The 20013-nt window shown below is 39.5% G+C and overlaps 1 pseudogene; it reads right to left on the bottom strand.

Annotated features, from left to right (window-relative positions):
* Nucleotides 1–346: 346 nt before the first annotated feature.
* On the bottom strand, nucleotides 347–3946 carry LOC147444377 (uncharacterized; annotated as a pseudogene).
* Nucleotides 3947–20013: the final 16067 nt, after the last annotated feature.

Raw genomic sequence — 20013 nt, forward strand, 5'->3', positions numbered from 1 at the left:
GATTGTTGGAGGTAATGAAGCCAGTCAATCGCATCTACCTTCGACGCTTCAACCTGGACGGTTTTCAAATTTGGAGGTAACCGCAGATCGCGACCATATAAGGCCCAAAAAGGGCTGAAGCTTGAACAAAGGTGTTGTATGCATAGACTGCGAAGGGAAGAACTTCATCCCAATTCTGGTGAAGGGTATCCACAAAAGCTGCTAACACCTGCTTAATAGTCCGATTCATCCTTTCTGTAAGACCATTAGTTTGTGGATTATAGGGAGAGGTGAATAGTTGCGAAATTCCCAAACACTTTGTTAGAACTGCTAAAACCTCGCTTTAAATTGAGTGCCTTGATCGGACAAAAGTTGAAGAGGGCAACCATGATTGAAAATGACTTTTTGCAAGAGAGCAGCTACTACTGTCGAAGCTGTTACATTGGGTAATGCAATAGCTACACACCATCTGGTGAGGTAATCAGTTGTGAGCAGAATGTATCTATTGCCTTGACTGGAAGTTGGAAAAGGACCCATGAAGTCTCATCCTACAAGTTCGAATGGCTCATGGACTATGATTGGATCTAAAAGGGCTACTTGAGTGGACGGAGATTTGATTTCTTGACATGTGAGACATTGTTGGATGTGTTGTGAGACTGATCTATGCATGTGGGGCCAATAATATGATTTGCGTATCTTTTCTAATACCTTGTGAAAACCCAAATGCCCTGAGAGGGGATGGTTGTGATAGTAAGTTAAATAGAGGGGCCTGAGTGCTGTAGGAACATAGATTCGTGGGTCATGTGAGTGATATGTGTAGAACAACACATCGTCGATGATTACAAAGTTTTTGTGCTGAGGCGAAAGAGTGAGAGAGCGGACCATGTAGATAATCGATTGTATATTGGGATCTTGTTGCTGAGCTGCTGCCATTTGCTGCATAGTAACTGGTAGATCAGACGGAGGAGGCAAGAATTGCATGGCTTGGAGTTCAACCCTTGACAGACAGTCTGCAATGTAGTTAGTAGCACCACGCCTATAGGAGAGCTTGAAAGAGTACTTTTGTAGCCAGCGACCATCTAAGAAGCCGCCCAGGGGGATGTTTCTTCTAGAGTAGAGGTATGAGGGGCTGATGATCTGATTCAACCTAGACATTAGAACCCTGAAGGTATGGATGAAGTTTGGCAAAGGCCCATACGATAGCTAGTAATTCTTTTTCTGTAGTGGAATAGTTAGACTCTACTGGTGTAAAAGCCCTACTAGCAAAGCATACAGGTCGCCAAGTTTGCGTTTCATCTTGTTGTAGAATGACTGCTCCTAGACCCGTATTAGAAGCATCTGTTTACAAGAGAAAAGGTTGGTTGAAATCTGGATGTGCAAGAACTGCAGCTTGAATGATGACCTATTTGAGTTTCTCAAAGCTTTGCTGGCAACTTGATGTCCATTCAAACTTATGTCCCTTTTTCAACAGTTGGCGAAGTGGGTAAGTTATAGCTGCCATGTTAGGAATGAATCTCAAGCTAAAATTAGCCATGCCCAAAAAGGTTTGCAAACTTTTGACAATAGTAGGTGCTGGGTAATCTTGTAGAGCTAGTACCTTGCTGGGTTCCATCTGTATCCCTTCACTAGAGATGATGAAACCAAGAAACTTTAACTAGGTCGTTCCCCATTTGCATTTCCGAAACTAAAGCTGTAGATTGTAGTTTTTGATTCGTGTCAATACTTCATGTAGAACTTGTAAATGCTGCTGCCAAGTAGCTGTGTGAATCAAAATATCATCAAGATACACCAATACAACACCTTGCTGAATGAGGTCAGAAAAAATGGAATTGGCTGTTTGTTGAAAGGTACTACCCGCATCGGAGAGACCAAATGGCATTCTAGTGAACTCATTAAGGGCTGTAGGTGTACAAAAAGCTGTTTTGTGAGCATCGGCTACGTTCAAGGGAATTTGCCAATAACCAGATGCAAGATCCAAAGAGGTGAAGTATCTTGACTTTCCCAACCTATCCAATAGATCATCCACTCTAAGTAGAGGATACAAGTCCTGTATGGTGACTCTGTTCAGAGGTCGAAAATCGACACAGAATCGATAACTACCATCATCCTTCCTGACAAGGTGGGGTTCGGATGCCCAATCACTAGTAGAGGGGATGATGACACCTTTTTGGAGCATGTCTTTAACAGCTTGGGTGATCTGTTCATTTGCAGCAGGGGAGTGACGACGCGATGCCATGCGCATTGGAGGAGCATCTCCCGTGCGGATTGAGTGACACACTGGCAAATTTATTTTCGAGGCAGTAGTGTGTGTTGTGAACAGTGAAGAAATTTTTTTGAGAAGTGATCGAATGTCATGCGTGCGGGTCTGAGCATCTAGAAGACAATGTTGTATGTGGACAAAATTGGGTCCCTGACTAGCATAAAGGAATGGAATGGGCAGAGTGTTTGGAAGGATCAAGTGATTAGTATCAAAGTGCAGACGTGCCTGGGACTTAACAAACCAATCACAGCCAAAAGTAAGAGGAAACAATTGTCTAGGAAGGACATAAAAATGGTGCATGAACCTGGATTGTGATATGTAGAATGTACAATCTACTACGCGATTAGAGTAATACAATTCTTTATTATCGCCGAAAAGTACAGAGATTGGTGATGCTGGACTTGTGTCTAAACCTAGCTGCTCAACTAAGGATTGACTGATAGATGAGATAGTGCTACCCGAATCCAAGAGTGCTTCGTGAGATGTGTCCCCAATGTGAACTAGAGTGGAACCCACCATGCGACTGAAAGAGGTGGCAGCTTGAAAGTGCGGGGATTGCCCTTCCATCAACCACCCGCCTAAATGTTTTTCGAAAGAGCAGCAAGTGTGGCTGCATTGTCCACCTGAATCTATGCTTGTTGACTCTGTTGATTTGCTCGCAATCTCCTACAGTGCTGCCTGATGTGACCATAATTGTTTCAATAAAAACATTTGGGACGTCCTTGAGCATCTCAATCTGGTAGAGCCCTGCGGTTATTAATTTGTGCGTTTTGGACATTTATGTCCATAGGAGTGGGAATTTGATCAGAAAGTGATCTATGTTGTGAAAGTTGTGTAAATGATGGTGATACCTGATTATGCTCAGTTTGGATGGTACCCTCAATTCGCTAAGCCACCTGAATAGCAGCATGAAATGTGGTCGGCCCTTGATCGCGAACACGGCGAGAGATGTCATGTCGTAATCTGGGCCACATGAAGAAAAGCTTCATCTCCTCGAACATAGTAGCATCTGCGCGCAACAGCAACTGATTGAGTTTCACAGCAAATTGAGCCGCTGGTTCATGTTGTTGTTGGCGTAATGCATTAAGTTGCTGTAAGGGAGTTTGGGTAATATTATGATGAGCAAAATTTTGGATGAGGAGGGACTTGAGTAACGACCAATCAGCTTTAACGACATCAACTTGCTGGAAGAACCAGGTAGCAGCAACACCTTCAAGGAGAGTACGAGCTTCCATGGCTCGACGATCGTCTGACCACTAGTGATAACCAGCTACATTGTCGAAGTGGTCTAACCATGTGAGGACATCCTCCATAGGCAAGCCTGAGAAAGGTTTGGGCTTAATTTTTGGATCTTTGTGTTGTCTATGGGTTGAGGTGTTAGCAATGAAGCTCAACAGATTCTAGTTCGTGTGATTAACTTGAACCAATAGACCCGAAATAGCTTGAAAGATTTTCTCCGGAGGAAGGGACTGTGCAGAAAACTCAAGATTCATAGAATGGGCATCCTCATATTGAGGAGAGGAGGACTAGTGTCGTGGAGAGAGTGGGTGGCTCATGATGGCTAGAGTCGAAAGCTCAGAAATTGGTGGCTTGGGGAAGAGAGAGTCTCAATCAAGAAACACTGCGAGCCTTCTAGGATGGGTCAAGAAGAGTTTCCCCTGCCCGTCAACTCCACCAATGTAGAGTTTGCTAGATTGGATCTCTCCTGCCTAACAAGTAGGATCTGCTCTCTATTGATAGGCGCCTCAGAGTACATCAGCAAGAACCCCTACATCAGTAAGAAACCCTTGGGACGGTTTCTGTTACATGGTTGTTATCAACCCATGTGGACATGGGAGTCTAACTCGGCATGTGATCTGGCAACCTACAATATATATATATTTCATTCTTTTGTAAAAAAAAAAAAAAACACTTGTGATCCTTTAGGACCCCTTCCTATGGTTGGCTTGGCAATTTTGAGGGTACTGATTGAACATCAACCAACCATGTCCAAAGCTTGCAAGATAGAGGAAGGGACATTAAATATGCTCATCACCCTTGAATCACAAAACTTTTAGGGAGAAGAGAAGCACAAAAACATATTTGCTTCTAATTGTCGTTCTTACTCCCTTACCTTGTTTGGGATTGTTCCTACAATAGAGAAATCTCTACTTCTTACCCGTTCCTCATTAATTATACCTTTACGTAATTTCTATTGTGTTAAAAAATCTCTTATTCTTCTTCACCTGCATGCAATTGGACGCATGCATCTCATCGAGCTCGCTATTCCCAAACCTAACTTCCTAATCTAACTAATCTTTTCTAGCCTATTCCATCCATGTGATCCAAGTGGTTTTGTTTAACTATATTATACAATGATTAAACTAAGAAGGAACAACAAACAGTGAATTTGACCAACAAAGTCACCATTAAAATTACAAAAATAAATAAGTTTAGCTTTAGGTATGCATTTTACATGAGACAAGGTCAACACCAGTTTTGGATAGTGCAAGGCCCTTATGTAATGGAATTGATAATTACCTATTTATTGCAACAGACAGATGAAAAAAGTATCAGCAATTATTGGACTATGAGAAAGGATGTACAGTCTATGTACATTTTATGATTTAAGTTCTCTTTATGAGCTTTGACAACATCTCTCACCTTCAAAATGAAGTTGAGAGATTTTGCAAGGAAAACAATGAACCGCAACAAAGACTCGCTTCCATTGAGGCTTACCTCACCATAGTGAAAAAATGCAAGAATGAAGAGATGAAATAGATGGAAGTCAATCTCACTAAAGCCAAGGTGGAGCTAGAGAACACCCTCAGAAAGGTGATCAAGACTCAAGTGCAGTAAGTTATCTCCTACAAGTTGAAGACCCTCTCACATCCACTCTCAAGGAATGATAACAACAAGAATATATCTCCCCTCAATGTTCACATTGGTGAGCTTCCAAGTGATTGGAAAGGGGAAGGAATCTCAAAATTCAAAATTCCTTTGTCTGCATCCAAACACCAATTGGCATGGTACAATGGGATCGAGCAACCCAGGGGGATTCACCATGAGAAATTTATCGTACCACGTAAGTGAAAGAGAAGAGGATTATTTGGAAGGTTAGATAAGTGTATAAGTTAGGGGTAGGCACCTAATTATTTCTCATTCATTGCTAAAACATAAGAGAGAGGGGTTGTGATATATATCTTAGGGGGGGAAATGAGAGGTATTTGGGGGTAGTGGAAGAGATTGGTAACATACATATAGACATACAAATCAGATATTTTTTATAGTAAACAAGCCAACTACTACTATTGAATTGTTTGTGGTTACCTCATTACATGTCCTTATAAACAGAATACAATCCAATATGATTAAGGTATGGACTATAAAAATGTAACTTGTATGGTGTCATAGGCAAGTTTGGAGAATACAATCCAATATGATTATGGTATGGACTATAAAAATGTAACTTGTATGGTGTTAAGTTTGATTTTTTAACACTTATAGGCAAGTTTGGTTTTTTTAAACTTGAAGGGGAGAATCTATACCAAACCTATAGAGATAAGTTAGGGGCATAATACTTTTAGTAACTACATGTCATATAAGTGTGGAAAGTGGGGTTTTTTTAACTTCATATAAGTCTTAAATAAAGGGGTTTCAAAGACTCTCTTCTCACAGGTGGCATGTCCTTTTTTTTAATAGAGAGTGAATCCCTTGGGCTAGCAACAATCACGTCTCTTATGCAGAACAACCTATCAACCATGCAATCCTCACTTTTAAGACCAAGGCGGACCAAATGAAATTCCTTGAGCAATTGTGGCTTCTCAAAGATATTAAACTTTGGTTTGCACATGATCTTTCAGTTGCCCAACTCAAACAAAGGTAGAACTCCAAAAGATGCGAGAAGAGTGCAAAACAAGAAAATGGACAGTTTATCATGGAGGTAAATCAATCATCCAAGAGTTTCGAACTCCCAAGGTGCCTCTCCCTCACCTACCCCTTCTTAGATTTTCTTCTTTTTTTCCACCCCCCGGAAGCTCTAAGTTCTCACAAACTGTACTCCTCAATCCTAGAACAACATTTCACAAAGTGTTGTCTTGATATCCGCCTTTGAGTTCATGTTGATTCTTTAAAACTTCTTTTTGAAGATTCTTGATAAGTTATGATATCAGTATTCTTAATTTGTGAAAGTTTCTCTCGCAAGTATGTGCCGCTCTATAATCTATGCATGTTTCTTACTTTTATCTCTTTCCAATTTCTAAAGAGCCCCACTTTCAATCTCCAATCTAGAGCTAAAAGTTTTAAATTTATCAAGGAAATTCGTTTGAACTGTATCGACCCTATTGCAGGAGTCTTTGATCTCTTGAATGGTTTTGACAATCTATCTTTTAGAAATTCTCTCGATATTTAGGCCTACACTCTATCTTGCACATATATTATAAGTAGGAAGAAACGATAATATTAGATAATGTAGATATTGAATCTATTAAAGAAATTGTCAGTTCGTTGGTCGCAAGAGAAAAATGTACAACACGACCAATCTCTATTTTACTATACACAAAAATTTTAGTGTTTGCAAAGAAAAACATTACAACCAAAGAGAAAGGGTTTCATATTCTTTTATTTTTACATTTCATCAAATCTAACAATGTAGACAAGAAGTTGCTCTTTCTTGAGCAAAAATAAAGAAAATGGACAATCTCTACCTAGATTATCATTTACAGATATATTGGTAGGATGATAAGCTATGAGATATGATAAGATGTCACATTAAAATTGGCTCATAAATCAAAGTCTTCATCATACTTGGAAATTGAAAAAAACTAAAATTAGGTTAAAATTTTTTCCTCATGATATCATCAACCCCACCGATATTTGAAAATCGAAAAGAGCATAAAACACTCAAATTCTTGAAAGGAGTCTCTTTGTGATTCTCTATCTACTTAGAGCTTGCAATGCTCTTCATTAATTTTATTATGAGCTTCAAAGATTGAACAACTTCATTTGGAATCAAATAGAGAGCATCCGAGTATCTCAACTTTACTCATATTTACAATAGATGTAAAATACGAAACCATTAACTGATATCATTATAAATTCTCACAAATACTTGGTGAAAGGATATCGCCTCTAGAGTCTGGATATATGATGATAGATTCTCGAAGATCTTGATACAATAACGTCTAGAAGGGACCTCAAACAACACTATGATAAAAGAAAACTTTCTCCTTAGGAGACTTATTGAATTCCTATATGATCCAATACTATCTTCATTGCTTCAAATCCATACAAATCATTTAGCAAATACTTAGGTGCCATAATATTTGTAATAATACAAACAAGAGACAACATAAGTTTAATTTCTCAAGAATTTCTTTCACAAAAGTATCATTTTCTAAACCAAAATTGGACGAGGTGAAGGTTACTCATATGGAGCTACGGAGCTCGAGCGTCAGCAAAAATGACTATCTGTGTGAGTCTTTAGATAAATGCTTAAAGCATTAAAGAACTCTCTCTCTCTCTCTCTCTCTCTCTCTCTATATATATATATATATATATATATATATGTATATTAAATGAGAGAATCCACACCTTACTCTAAGCCCTAATCTCTTCCTAAATCCTAACCTTATCTGTCTACCCTCTACTTCATCTCTATCTACACTCTCTACGTATCCTCCCTCCTACCAAATCAACCTAAACTCTACACCCTCTCTATATACTCTATCCACACCTCTCTCTCACCTTAATCTCTTCCTAAATCTTAATCATATCTGTCTACTCTCTACCTAATCTCTATATATACCCTCTCTAAAAGTCTCTACATAGAGACATCGCTAAATAGAGGTAAATATCTACACTCTCTCTAGTCTCTCTATCTATCTCTACACTCTATGTATACTGCATCTCTCTATCTACACCCTCTCTACTCCCTTTATCTACATCCTAACCTCTCTCTATCTCCCTCTACATCCTAACCTCTATCCACCTCTCTCTCTCTCTCTCTCTCTCTCTCTCTCTCTCTCTCTTATATCTCTACACCTTCTCTACATACTCTCTACCTATTCTACTTAATCTCCACACCCTCTATCTATTCTATTCCACACCTCTACACCCGAATCTTTCCCTAAATCTTAATCTTATCAATCTAATCTCTATATCTACCCTCTCTCTATCTCCTAATCTCGACTCTCTATATTGCTACTCTCTACGTATTCTCCCTCTCTACCTACCTACCTAATCTCTACCCCCACTTTACCTACTCTATGTTCACCTCTCTGGACTCTAATCTTATTCTAAATCATAATTTTATCTTTCTACTCTCTACCTAATATTTAGATCGACTCTCTCTATCCGTTAACTAGACTCTCTCCACGTAATCTTTGTCTCTATACCATCTATCTAATCTCACTCCTTCTCTACACACTCTCTCTACACCATCTATCCTTGTTTCTCTCTAATCTAAGAATCTCTCTCTACTCCCTCTCTCTCTCCACTCTTTCTACACCCTCTATCCCTCTTTTCCTCCTCTCTAATATTTCTTCTACTCTCTCATCCAACTTCTACATTATTTTTACCCTCTCTTTTCCTCTCTTCCACTCTCTATTTTCATATACACTAAATTGAATCTTTCTCTCTCTAATCTCTCTCTAAATCCTTTTTCTAATATACAAATTAGCATACTCTTATCATTTTTTCTTCGTTTTTCTAATATTTAATACCTAATGTAGGTTATTTTTTTTCTCATTTTGTCTCTTTATTTTGCATTCTCTAATTTAACATACGCATCTTTCACACATCAATTCACTCTAAGTTAACACTAATTTAACATTAAACATACAAGAAGTTTAATGTGTAGGTGTGATGTTTAATTTAACTTTTTTTTCTCTAGATAAACATCTATTTAACATTAATCATGAAATCTATCATAATCTCTACGTTAATATTAATTTAACATTAACCAAAAATCTCAATTAATCTCTCTTTCCTCTCTCCCTAATTACACACCAAGCAAGCAAGCAAATATCTACGAACTAATCACACGCCTACAACAAACAATTAAACAAGCAAAGTGAGGTCAACCAAACAAGCAAGAAGGACCTACACCAGAGATAAAAGAGGTACAAAATATTTGAATCTAACTTTTCTAACGTGTGTGTGTATTTAAGACAGTGGGAGGGTAGAGTGTGTAGAAACTTACCTCTTGTGTTTCTCTAGCATTCGAAGCTTCTTGTGGTCCTCTTGTGTAGAGTCCTCTTGCGGTCCACCCTCTCCTCTCCAATGATTGTCGAGTGGTGGAGCGTTCCATCAAAGATTGATTATGCATGTGTGTGTGTGTGTGTGAAGGGGAGAGAGAGAGAGAGAGAGAGAGAGAGAGAGAGAGAGAGAGAGAGAGAGAGAGAGAGAGAGAGAGAGAGAGGTGAGCGTTGACAGGGAGAGAAAGAGAGAATACGGTGCCAAAAAAAGAAGCATACCGCGCTCTCTTCCTTTTTGAAATTTGCAAGCTAATACGTGTGGTAATAAGCACAATAATAGATGCGGTGTTATAAGTTTTTTGGAAGAAGTGATTGCACATATGTACATACATATGCATGGTGCATCGAATAAAGAATTACCTATTTTCCAGAGCCAGGTCGTTACGTATGGCCCACATGTGTAGAGGTAGGATAGCGTGTACATAGTACATCGATTTTCATCGTCACCAAAATCAGTGTGTGTATTTATAATAATGAGAAGTTGGTAGAGCGTAAAACTTCTCGAGGAAGCTATTAGCGGGCTGACGCCATGAGATAAGTAGGTGCGTCAAGTGACATCCAATGGCGTCAGGAGGACGAATAGGATCAAGACTTGCACGTGGATAAGTGAGGACACAATAGGAGTGTTTTCTTGTGATCAATTATGTAGAAAGGTCATCATGAGAACTATATTTGGGGGCCACTTCACATGATTGAGGGATGCATTATTGAGAAAAGTTGAGTGCCACGTGTGCGGATGGATGTAGAAGGGTAACAAAAGCGCACTGCGTGGCCATTTTGTTCGGGGTCCATTTCAGGTCAATCAAAATGCCAAAGGTTCCCAAGGGATAAACTGAAGTGTGTACACTAAAAAACCTGAGAAAAAAACCAAAAAAAATGGGGAGAGAAGAGGAGGAACAGCCGCAGCTCAGTTTTTGCTATTTTTGGAGCCTGTTTTGGCCATAAACTGCTCATCCGAGTTCCGATTTGAGCACTTTGATATTGTAGACTGGGGTTTTTGACCATTCCAGATGAAATGGCACTGTCCATTTTCCCAAATTTCTCATTGTTTTCTACTGTTTTGGCTGTGTAAGTTTCTCCTGTGAGTGAAGCCTCAGCTCAAATTTATGATTGTATCTTGCCTATTTCATCCATATAGTGTGAGCTATTTGCCCCATTGGTCTCGGCCCAACCTCAATTGTATCTAAGCATAAGAAATCTTTCTCCTTTCAACTGATTTGTGTGTGTGTGTGTGTGTGTGTGTGTGTGTGTGTGTGTGTGTGTGTGTTGACTGGGTAAATGGATAGTCTCTCCCCTTTCATTCCATCGGTGTGTTCCTTGTCTCGGCCAGGTGGGTTGTATAAGCCGAGTGGTGTCCCATAGTGCGTGTGTATATTATCCCAAGAGTGTGTTTTGGGTGATTAAAGACATGTTGTGTGTGTTTCCATCCCGCTCACATTCTTTTGGCACCCCCACGGAGAATCTTCTTCGAGTAACTTCAGCTTCGGGATTACAAATTGCAGGTTACAAGTATAGGTACAATTGATTTACACAGGTACAGGTAGCTAGATTAGAGTGATATACTGGCAAGTGGGAGTCACTTGCAACTGCTGTGGGTATGCATCATTTGGCGTCTGTTTAAGAGCATTGTCTTATATTGTACGTTACTTGTGGATACTGTCATTGTACGCCTTTGTGGAGCCATACTTGGTTTTATTTGGCAGTCCCAGCCATTTCTAAGACTTGGTCTGGAAGATAGTCATTTCTGAGACTTGACTATATGGTATTTTCATAAACCTTTGCGAGAGGGTCGTGGTGAGGTTTTATTGAGCTGGGGGATTCTCAAGTGTGAGATCCTTTTGGTGATACAAGTGGCTGGATCACCCTTATCGTGACCTCATCATAGGCTATGTACTAGTGATTCCTACTTGATGCTTGAGTACCATTGTTGGCAGGTTATGCATACATATACAATTGATATTTTGGGTTTTTACTACTTTAATTCTGGGGAAACTCTACCAAAAAATTTTCAAGTTATGATGGCTGTTTGTTTGGTCTTTTGAGCCATTTATGGTGTTATGTTGCTGAAATTCTGGCAAAATCAGAGGGTAGATAGTCAAGTGTGCTTTCTTGAGAGCTGCATGGATGGCTTTTAATGGACAATCACAACGGGGACCTCAATTCACTCCTTTTCATTTTGCACAAAGAATCTAGATAAATGTTCATGTGGACAGAAAGATTTTTTACCAACAGTGCATAGTCTTTATGTTTGGGCCAAGAAGATTAAGAGAGATACTGGAATCTCCTGCCTCTTATTCCAATGATTAACTATGAAAAATCATTTGATGGGCATGTGTTCATCCTTTTCTAAAAGCTTGAGCTCCATTGAAGTTCTTGGGGATTGAGTCAGTAAAAAGTTTTGGGTTCTTGCACGTGTGTTAGAAGGGGTTCTCAAAGCATTGAAACTTGGGTAGCCATGGATTTCTTTTATCCGAAATTTCATGGAAGAAGTGATGAAGATATGGAAGACTTTTTGAAAAAGATGGAGGTTGCTTGCATTAGCAACTAGATTCATGATCCGACGTAGATGTTATGTCTTCTCCAGATTTGTTTGAAGAGTGATGCACGAGTTTGGTCCAAATCATTTGAAGAGGAGTTGTGTGCGGCTGATCCACCTATGAGATTAAGTTGGGAGAATCTACGACATGGATTGGAAGTGGAGTTTATGAAGACATAAGATCTTGAAAAAGTGTGGTAAGAAGTACAAGGTTTGGTGCAAAGGGAAGGTGAGCCAGTAGATATGTACATACGTAAGTTTTCAATGACATGGGAGTAGATATGCAAGGCCTTTGCACCACAGGTACCCCCACCTGACATGATGAAGAAGGACACGTTCTTGGTTAGACTTCGGGAGAATATACGTTGGAGACAGGAGCTAAAGAAGCCTAGGACATATGAAGATGCACTAGATGTAGCGAGGAACAAAGAGTGGAAGCTGAGAAGAATGAGTCAGCTAGGAGTAGAGTCTTTTCTCAAGAGGCCTGAGTTTCAGTCTATGGATTCTTTGCAAGGTCGCATGCTAGGGGTTCATCATGAACCAATAGTTTCTGTTACTCCTCAGGCTATGCCAACAGTGGTCACTACAACAGTGCAAGATGATGGGCTAAGGCAAGAAATGAGGCAAGTGCTAGATTTAATGAAGAATCTCAGCCTAAGCATGCTAGGTAATGTGGGAAATAATCGAGGTCATGTGAGGTTTGCAAATCAGCGAGGAGGTGAGAAAAACCCAAGAACAGTGTTGAACAAAGCAATGGTAGAGTCTCGAGGCAGACGCCCACGTGTTATAATTGCGTAGAGCTAAGCCATACTAGCCCACAATGTGATAAGCCAGCAAGGATGGGGAGAGACATGTATCCATTGCCAAGACAGATGCTAACTAGGTCAAATGATTATGGCATTGAAATTAAGGGAGAAGAAGGAACCAATGGATTAACCCAAGAGGAAAGGGAAAGACAAAAGTGATAAGTGTGGTCACCTTGGAGAATGTTGATGTTGTATTTCTTTTGATGGACAAAGAAATCATGAGTCTGGTTTAGTTGCATTTGCAAATGAGATTGAAGATGAAAGTGAAGGGCCTTATGAAGTGATTGAAGGATTGAGGCAAACCAAGGTTGAATTGTCAAAGAAGATATGAAGAGATAAGAGGGTTCAAAGGAGAAGAGATGCATATAGAACTGAAGGAAGCTGCTTAGTCAGTGTGGAAAAGGCTAACGAGGATGGGTCAAGAGCAGATGGAAGCCTTGCGGGAAGAGGTGGACAAGTTATTGAAGGTAGGGTTCATAGTCCCAGTGGAGACCACAGAATAGGTGAGTCCAGTAGTAGTTAGCCCAAAGAAGGATGGAAAGTGGAGGATTTGTATAGATTTTAAACCCTTAAATGCAGGCACTAAGAAGAACACATATCCTCTTCCATTCATTGATCAGACCTTGGGTTCAGTGGCAGGTTATGAGAGATAGTGTGTGTGATGGTTTTTCAGGCTATTTTCAATTGAAGATTGCTCTTCAAGACCGAACAAAGAAAACTTTCATTATGCCATGGGGTTGTTATTTCTACACGTTATTGCCATTTGGATTGTCAAATGGACCATTCTTCTATCAAGAGAGAGCAAATTGGGTATTGACACCATTCATTGGTAGTTGTGTTAAAGATTTTATGGATGACTTTTGTGTCTACAGCAGTAGGGTTGAACACCATGAGAAGCCGCAGATGGTATTGGCTCGATATGATGAATGTAGAGGACAATTAAATCCAAAGAAATGTCATCTAGCACAACCAAGGGTGAAGTTATTGGGCCATATGGTGTCAGAAAATGGCAATGAAGCTGATCCAGACAAGGTTAAGTCTATTATTCTTCTTCCATCACCTAAGAGTACAAAGCAATTGGCAACCTTTGTGCATAAAGTGAAGTACATGGCACAATTTATTCCATTGTCTTCACAGCACCTTTATGCATTACAACAACTGGCGAAGCATGATCCATTGCAATGGGATGACAAGTGTGAAGAAGTGTTTCAAAGGTGAAAGAGGTGTTATGGGGGGCTGTCAGCCATGCAGGCTCTTGATTGGGAGCAAGTGTTTTATGTAAATCCATAAGTAGGAGACGATTCCATTGGAGCCATGCTATTGCAAAAGGGGAAGGGCAGCCATTATATGATCCCAGTGTATTCTGCAAGCCGAGTGAAGTTGGTAGTAGATGAAAGAATATTGTTGGAAGTAGAGCTAGTGCCCGAGGGATTCACTCTATATATAAAACGGAATGCCACGTGCGAGCGGACAACTTTGATAAAACCCCTATATACGACTCATATTAGGGAATATGACCCCTCTTTCTACGCTTATACGACAATCAATGCAGAAAATTATCATACCCCTATCTTACATATAAAATTTAGGTCTCACATAATCTAGCTGAGTAGAACTAGTCAAAGAGCGTGTAGCATAGTGACTGGCAACGTACTAAGGAACCACTTATGTTGATAACTAGATGTACTCTCAATGTGTCTTAGTTTGAATTTCAAACTATGTACCCGTTCAACTTGCACTCTAGCTATTCATCCAATTCTACCCCATCTAAATTACTCAAAAAACATGGTCATATAGTTGTGCTAGGTTATTCGTGTAAATTTGCATTTATACAAACTCTTTATATCTTTCATCCCTCAACAAATGAATTATAATCACAAAAGAAGCAATTGATACAAAGCAGTGTTGGTTCTCGCATGGATCTTTGTAGCTATTGACTCAAAAGTTCAAGGGTAGACTCTTTTGGGAAGCAATGATTTCGAAACACAAAAACTTCCTCTCATTTTTTCCTTTTCTCTCCCCCCCTCCCAAACCAATAAAATATGATACCCTCTCCCTTATTTTTAAGCTTATGACATAAATTATTGGGGGTCTACCCCTAACTTATACGCTTATGTAACTTGTAAAAAAACCCCCCTCCCTTGCACTTACGTGGTGCGATAAGTTTTCCATGGTGAATCCCCCAGGAGCTAGTGATGATCAATGTAATATTTGCTTGTCGAAGATTTCGTCATTGCTTCCTACCACGACGTTTTGTTTTCTTAACGAGTTACGCCTTTTGCCAAAGTTAATTAATGGCACTAGCACGTCAAATGTGGTCAAGAAATGGGTAATTGAGCTGCAAGAGTTTGAGTTCTCTTTTTTGGTGGAGGACAATACAAGAGCTACCCTAGCTGATTTGTTGATTTACAAGGACAGTCCCCTTCTTGTTAAGGAAGAGGTGGTGAGAAGGGTAGTTAAAGAAGCGCCACAGATCAGCAAAATGCACATATGTTGTTCTTTGATGGATCATACAGAAAGAGCCATGATGCGGCTTCAGGGGGTATAACACTTTTCGATCTAGAGGGGAAGCTAGTATGCAAGAGATGGTTCAAATTTGATGTGCATAGTAACAATGAGAATGAATATGCTAAGCTGGAAGCCAGATTACTCATTTGTTTGAAGCATGGGATTAGAAGGTTGAGCATAAAAGGCGATGCCTTGTTAGTTGTGAAGCAAATGTTGGGTGTGTGGAAGAGCAAGAACACCTATTTGAAGAAAAAGTGTTTTAGAATTAAAGGCCTTGTCAAAAAGTTTGAAGCATGGAGCATCAGACACATTGCACATGCTCTAAATGGAGATGCACATGAAGCAGCTCAAAGCATGATTGGGGAGCTATTTGTGTTAAGGACCAATTTACCTCTTTATCATGGCCAGGAAAGATTGGCTCAAGAAGAGCAGGTTTTACTAACAGGAATCATTCCGAAGGACATTCAGAAGTGTAAGAAGTAGGGTTTTGTGCGTAGAGCATCCAAGTACAAATTGATTGGTGATTTCTTGTACATGAAAGGGTTTGATCTCGTGTTGAGATGTGTACCTTGGCAGGAGGAGCTTTATAGAGTGTTGGAAGAGAATCATGAAGGTACATGTGGCAGAAATTTTTCTCTAAAGATCACCTTGCATCAGATCATGCAAGAGGGGTATGTATGATCTAGTCTGCACAAGGATGTTCACCATTGGTGTAGGTCTTGCAATAGATGTCAAGTATTTGGGAAGAGAGTGTTGAAGCCAGAGCTACGAAAAACTATTATGGCATTTGATGCGTTTGAAAAGTGGGAGATTGATGCAATAGGCCTGTTACCTATCGCAAGCAGGGAAAAAAGCTATATTTTGCAGTGTATTATCTCTCTAGATGGGCAGAGGCTACAATAGTAGAACAAATCATTGCAAAGGATGTGGCAAAAATTGTGTACGATAAAATATGTTGCAAGTTTGGGGTGCCACTGGAGCTACTTTCGGATAAGGGGACAGGATTTAGAGCTAAACTATTAGACTTTGTATGCACGAAGATGAAAATTAGGCACCAGTATATCACTCCTTATTATCCACAATGTAATGGCTTAAATGAAAGATTCAATGGTGAATTGGTACAAATTCTTTCGAAAGTGAGAGCACCAAGGAAAGAATTGGGATTTGGAATTTCCTAGTGCATTATGGGCTTACCATACTTCGGTGAAGACAGGTACAGGGTTTACTCCATTTCATTTGGTTTATAGAAAGGAAGCACTATTGCCTGTGGAAGTAGAGTTGCCTGCGGTCAAAATGTTAGAGCAGTTGCTTGGGCAGTCCAGTGATGCATTCAAAGAGAGACTCTTACAATTACAAGAGGTTCAACTGAATAGCATGACCGCATTGGATCATTATGGACAGATGCAAGATAAAGCTTCAGCAAAGATAAATGAAAAGGTCAAAAGTAAGGGTATCAAGAAACATGACTTGGTTTTGAGCTACAACAGTAATCTAGACAAGTCATTCCAAAAGAAGTTTCAAATTAAGTGGCAAGGCCCTTTCAAGGTAGTGGAGTGTTTTCCGAATGATATATATCAGCCGACTAACCTGGATGGGATTCTACATAAGTCAAGGTAAATAGATTGCCTCTTAAATTATATCATGCTAGATTAATGATGGTGGAGCAAGATGAAGCGTCTGCAGAACAAGTAATGTCTATAAGAGATGAGGAGACCTGTGACGCGGCGAGTCTCATATGTCTTTTTGCTTTTCTTGATCATGAATGATCTGACAGGCTAGGGGATGGGAAAATTATGTTATGAGTTTTTTGAAAGAAGTGATTGCGCATATGTACATACACATACATGGTGCATCGAATAAAGAAATTTTAATTTTCCAAAGCCAGGTGGTTACGTGTGCCCACATGTGTACAAGTAGGATAGCGTGTACATAGTACATCGATTTTCATCGTCACCAGTATCAGTGTGTTTTTCTATAATAATGAGGAGTTGGTAGAGCATAAAACTTCTCGAGGAAGCTAATAGCGGGCCAATGCCATGGGGTAAGCAGGTGCGTCAAGTTGAATCCAATGGCGCTAGGAGGAAAAATGGGATCAAGACTTGCACGTGAGGACACAGCGGGAGTGTTTTCTTGTGATCAATTATGCAAAAAGATCATCATGAGAACTATAATATTTGGGAGCCACTTCACATGATTGCGGGATGCATTATTGAGAAAGGCTGAGTGCCATGTGTGCAGATGGATGTAGAAGGGTAACAAAAGTGTACTGCATGGCCACTTTTTGGCCTGTTCGGGGCACGTTTGAGGTCAATCAAAAGGCCAAAGGTTCCCAAGGGATAAAGTGAAGTATGGACACTGAAAAACCTAAAAAAAACCAGAAAAACGTAGAGAGAAGAGGAGGAATAGCCGCAACTCAGTTGTTGCTGTTTTTGGAGCTTGTTTTGGCCATAAACTACTCATCCGAGCTGTATACATTTAATTAGCCCCCATAGGTTGGCCACTTTTAGAAGATTCTGCGGCCTCACATTTTGATTTCATCTACACTTATTGGCAACAAACAAATGCAAGCGCCATGCTGGAAATACATGTGGTAGCAATTTCCTTGCCCCTCGTAGGGATTGGCCAAGAGCATATCCTTTAATTTGGCCCTAAAATGGTTGCCAAGTGTAAAACCAAGCTTGAATTTTTTTTTTTGAAAATCTGTAAGTTGTATTGAAGATGGAAGAAGTACAAGGCCTCAAAGGCAGGGAAAGACGCAATCACGTCACGAAGGGTTAGAGAAGACTTTTGACTTGAAAACTTGCAAACATGACATGATGTAGAGCTAAGACAACGCATGGAGAAGAAAGAGGAATCGAACAGCTTATTGTAGTGCTTGATTGCACATGCTTGAGAAGGAGCAATAGTTGAGAACGGCCAAACGCGAGTCTTTGAAACTCATCTTGCATAAAATAGAGAAGGTAACCCCCTCTCTTACTTTACATAAGCATCCCTTCTCATGCCATTTGCTGATGTGACGAACCTACCATGGCAAGCCTTGAGGCTAAAGCGAATCGAAGCTCATGAACATATCATGCTATGATACCAATGTCAAAGACTAGGGAATACATGCTATTCTCCACCCAACCATGTCATATATTATAGGCCCTTGGTCTCAGCTATATAAAGACCCGTTGTAGAGCATGTATGTCCTAGCCCTTAGCCTCTCTCTCTCTCTCTCTCTCTCTCTCTCTCTCTCTCTCTCTCTCTCTCTCTCTCGCTCTCTCTCTCTCTCTCAGCAATTACATTTGTGTGGACATGCGGACTGTAGACTAGTGTCAACATACAAAGGTGTGCGCTAAGACAACAAACTAGTGTCTACACAAGTAGATAACAATTTATTGCCAACAACCTAGCTTTACGCTAAATGCACCATTGACGTAGAACTAGGTTGCATTAACGAGCTAGCGCACACGAACACACAATAATGACAATGCAATTCTACATGTCAAATGACACTCTTGCCTAGCAGAGCTCAATATTCTGGTTGTTGAAGTCGCATGCGAAAACATTACATATTGCACCTTTGACCCTCATCCACATTCTGCTCTCTGTAATATTGACATGTAATTTTTGATATCATCGGTCATTGTGGCATTTGATAAACGTTTAATATAACATCCCATTCTTAATGGATTTAATGCACCAATCATCTTTCCTAGTCTGGCCAACTTTCTAAATTCTCTATGTCGATAGCGTGGTCTCGAGCATAGTGTTGCATATCTAATCACCGAACTATTTACTTAGGTCCTCCTGTTCTGTAGGCTCAACCAATCGAACATCTATACAAATTCCTTGAGCATCTTTCTGTACGTGTTACATTAGAAAATTTCAGAGATCTTTGTGAGTGTCTTTTAGTAGAGAGAGAAACAAAAACTCCTCCAATGAGAGAAGAACCAACACTATTTAGAAAAATAGGTCGATATTAACAAAAATATGAAAAAAGTATCATCTACTCATTCATTGAGCCAATGATCATTGGATGCGATCATCTTCGCGAGATCGGTGCCACTCATTCTATATGTCTATTTACATCATTCAAATTAAAAAAATACAAGTTTTGTCACGTAATATCAAAATATGAATATGTTCGGAACGTCCAAATACCTAAAAATCAACTGTCTACTAGTCCTGTTCACACGCTCGGAGAGGGAGAAAATGCCAAAAAACCTCTAAAAGGGAATTGTAGCAAAACAGCACGTGAGGGATACTCTAATTTTTTGTGAACTCGCCTTTGCACCCCATTCTGCTACTTCTTCTTTTTATGGGTTTATATATATACTTAAATATATATACTTTCAACTATATATATATATATACTTAAATATATATACTTAAATATATATACTTTCAACTATATATATATATATATATATAGGTATAGAGTAAGAAGTATGCATATATATATATATATATATATATATATATATATATATATATATATATATATATATATATATATATATATATATATATATATATATATATATATATATAGTTCTTTATATATATATAAACTCATAAAAGAGAAGAGTAGAAGAACCGCACGCAGACGCGATTTCACAAAAAATTAGAGTACCCTCGCGCACCATGCTATTACATTCTCGTTTTAGAGGTTTTTTGGCATGTTCTCTCCCTCTGGGTGTCGAA

Source organism: Adiantum capillus-veneris, chromosome 13, assembly GCF_014529385.1.
Source record: "Adiantum capillus-veneris isolate H3 chromosome 13, ASM1452938v2, whole genome shotgun sequence".
Taxonomy (NCBI): Eukaryota; Viridiplantae; Streptophyta; class Polypodiopsida; order Polypodiales; family Pteridaceae; genus Adiantum; species Adiantum capillus-veneris.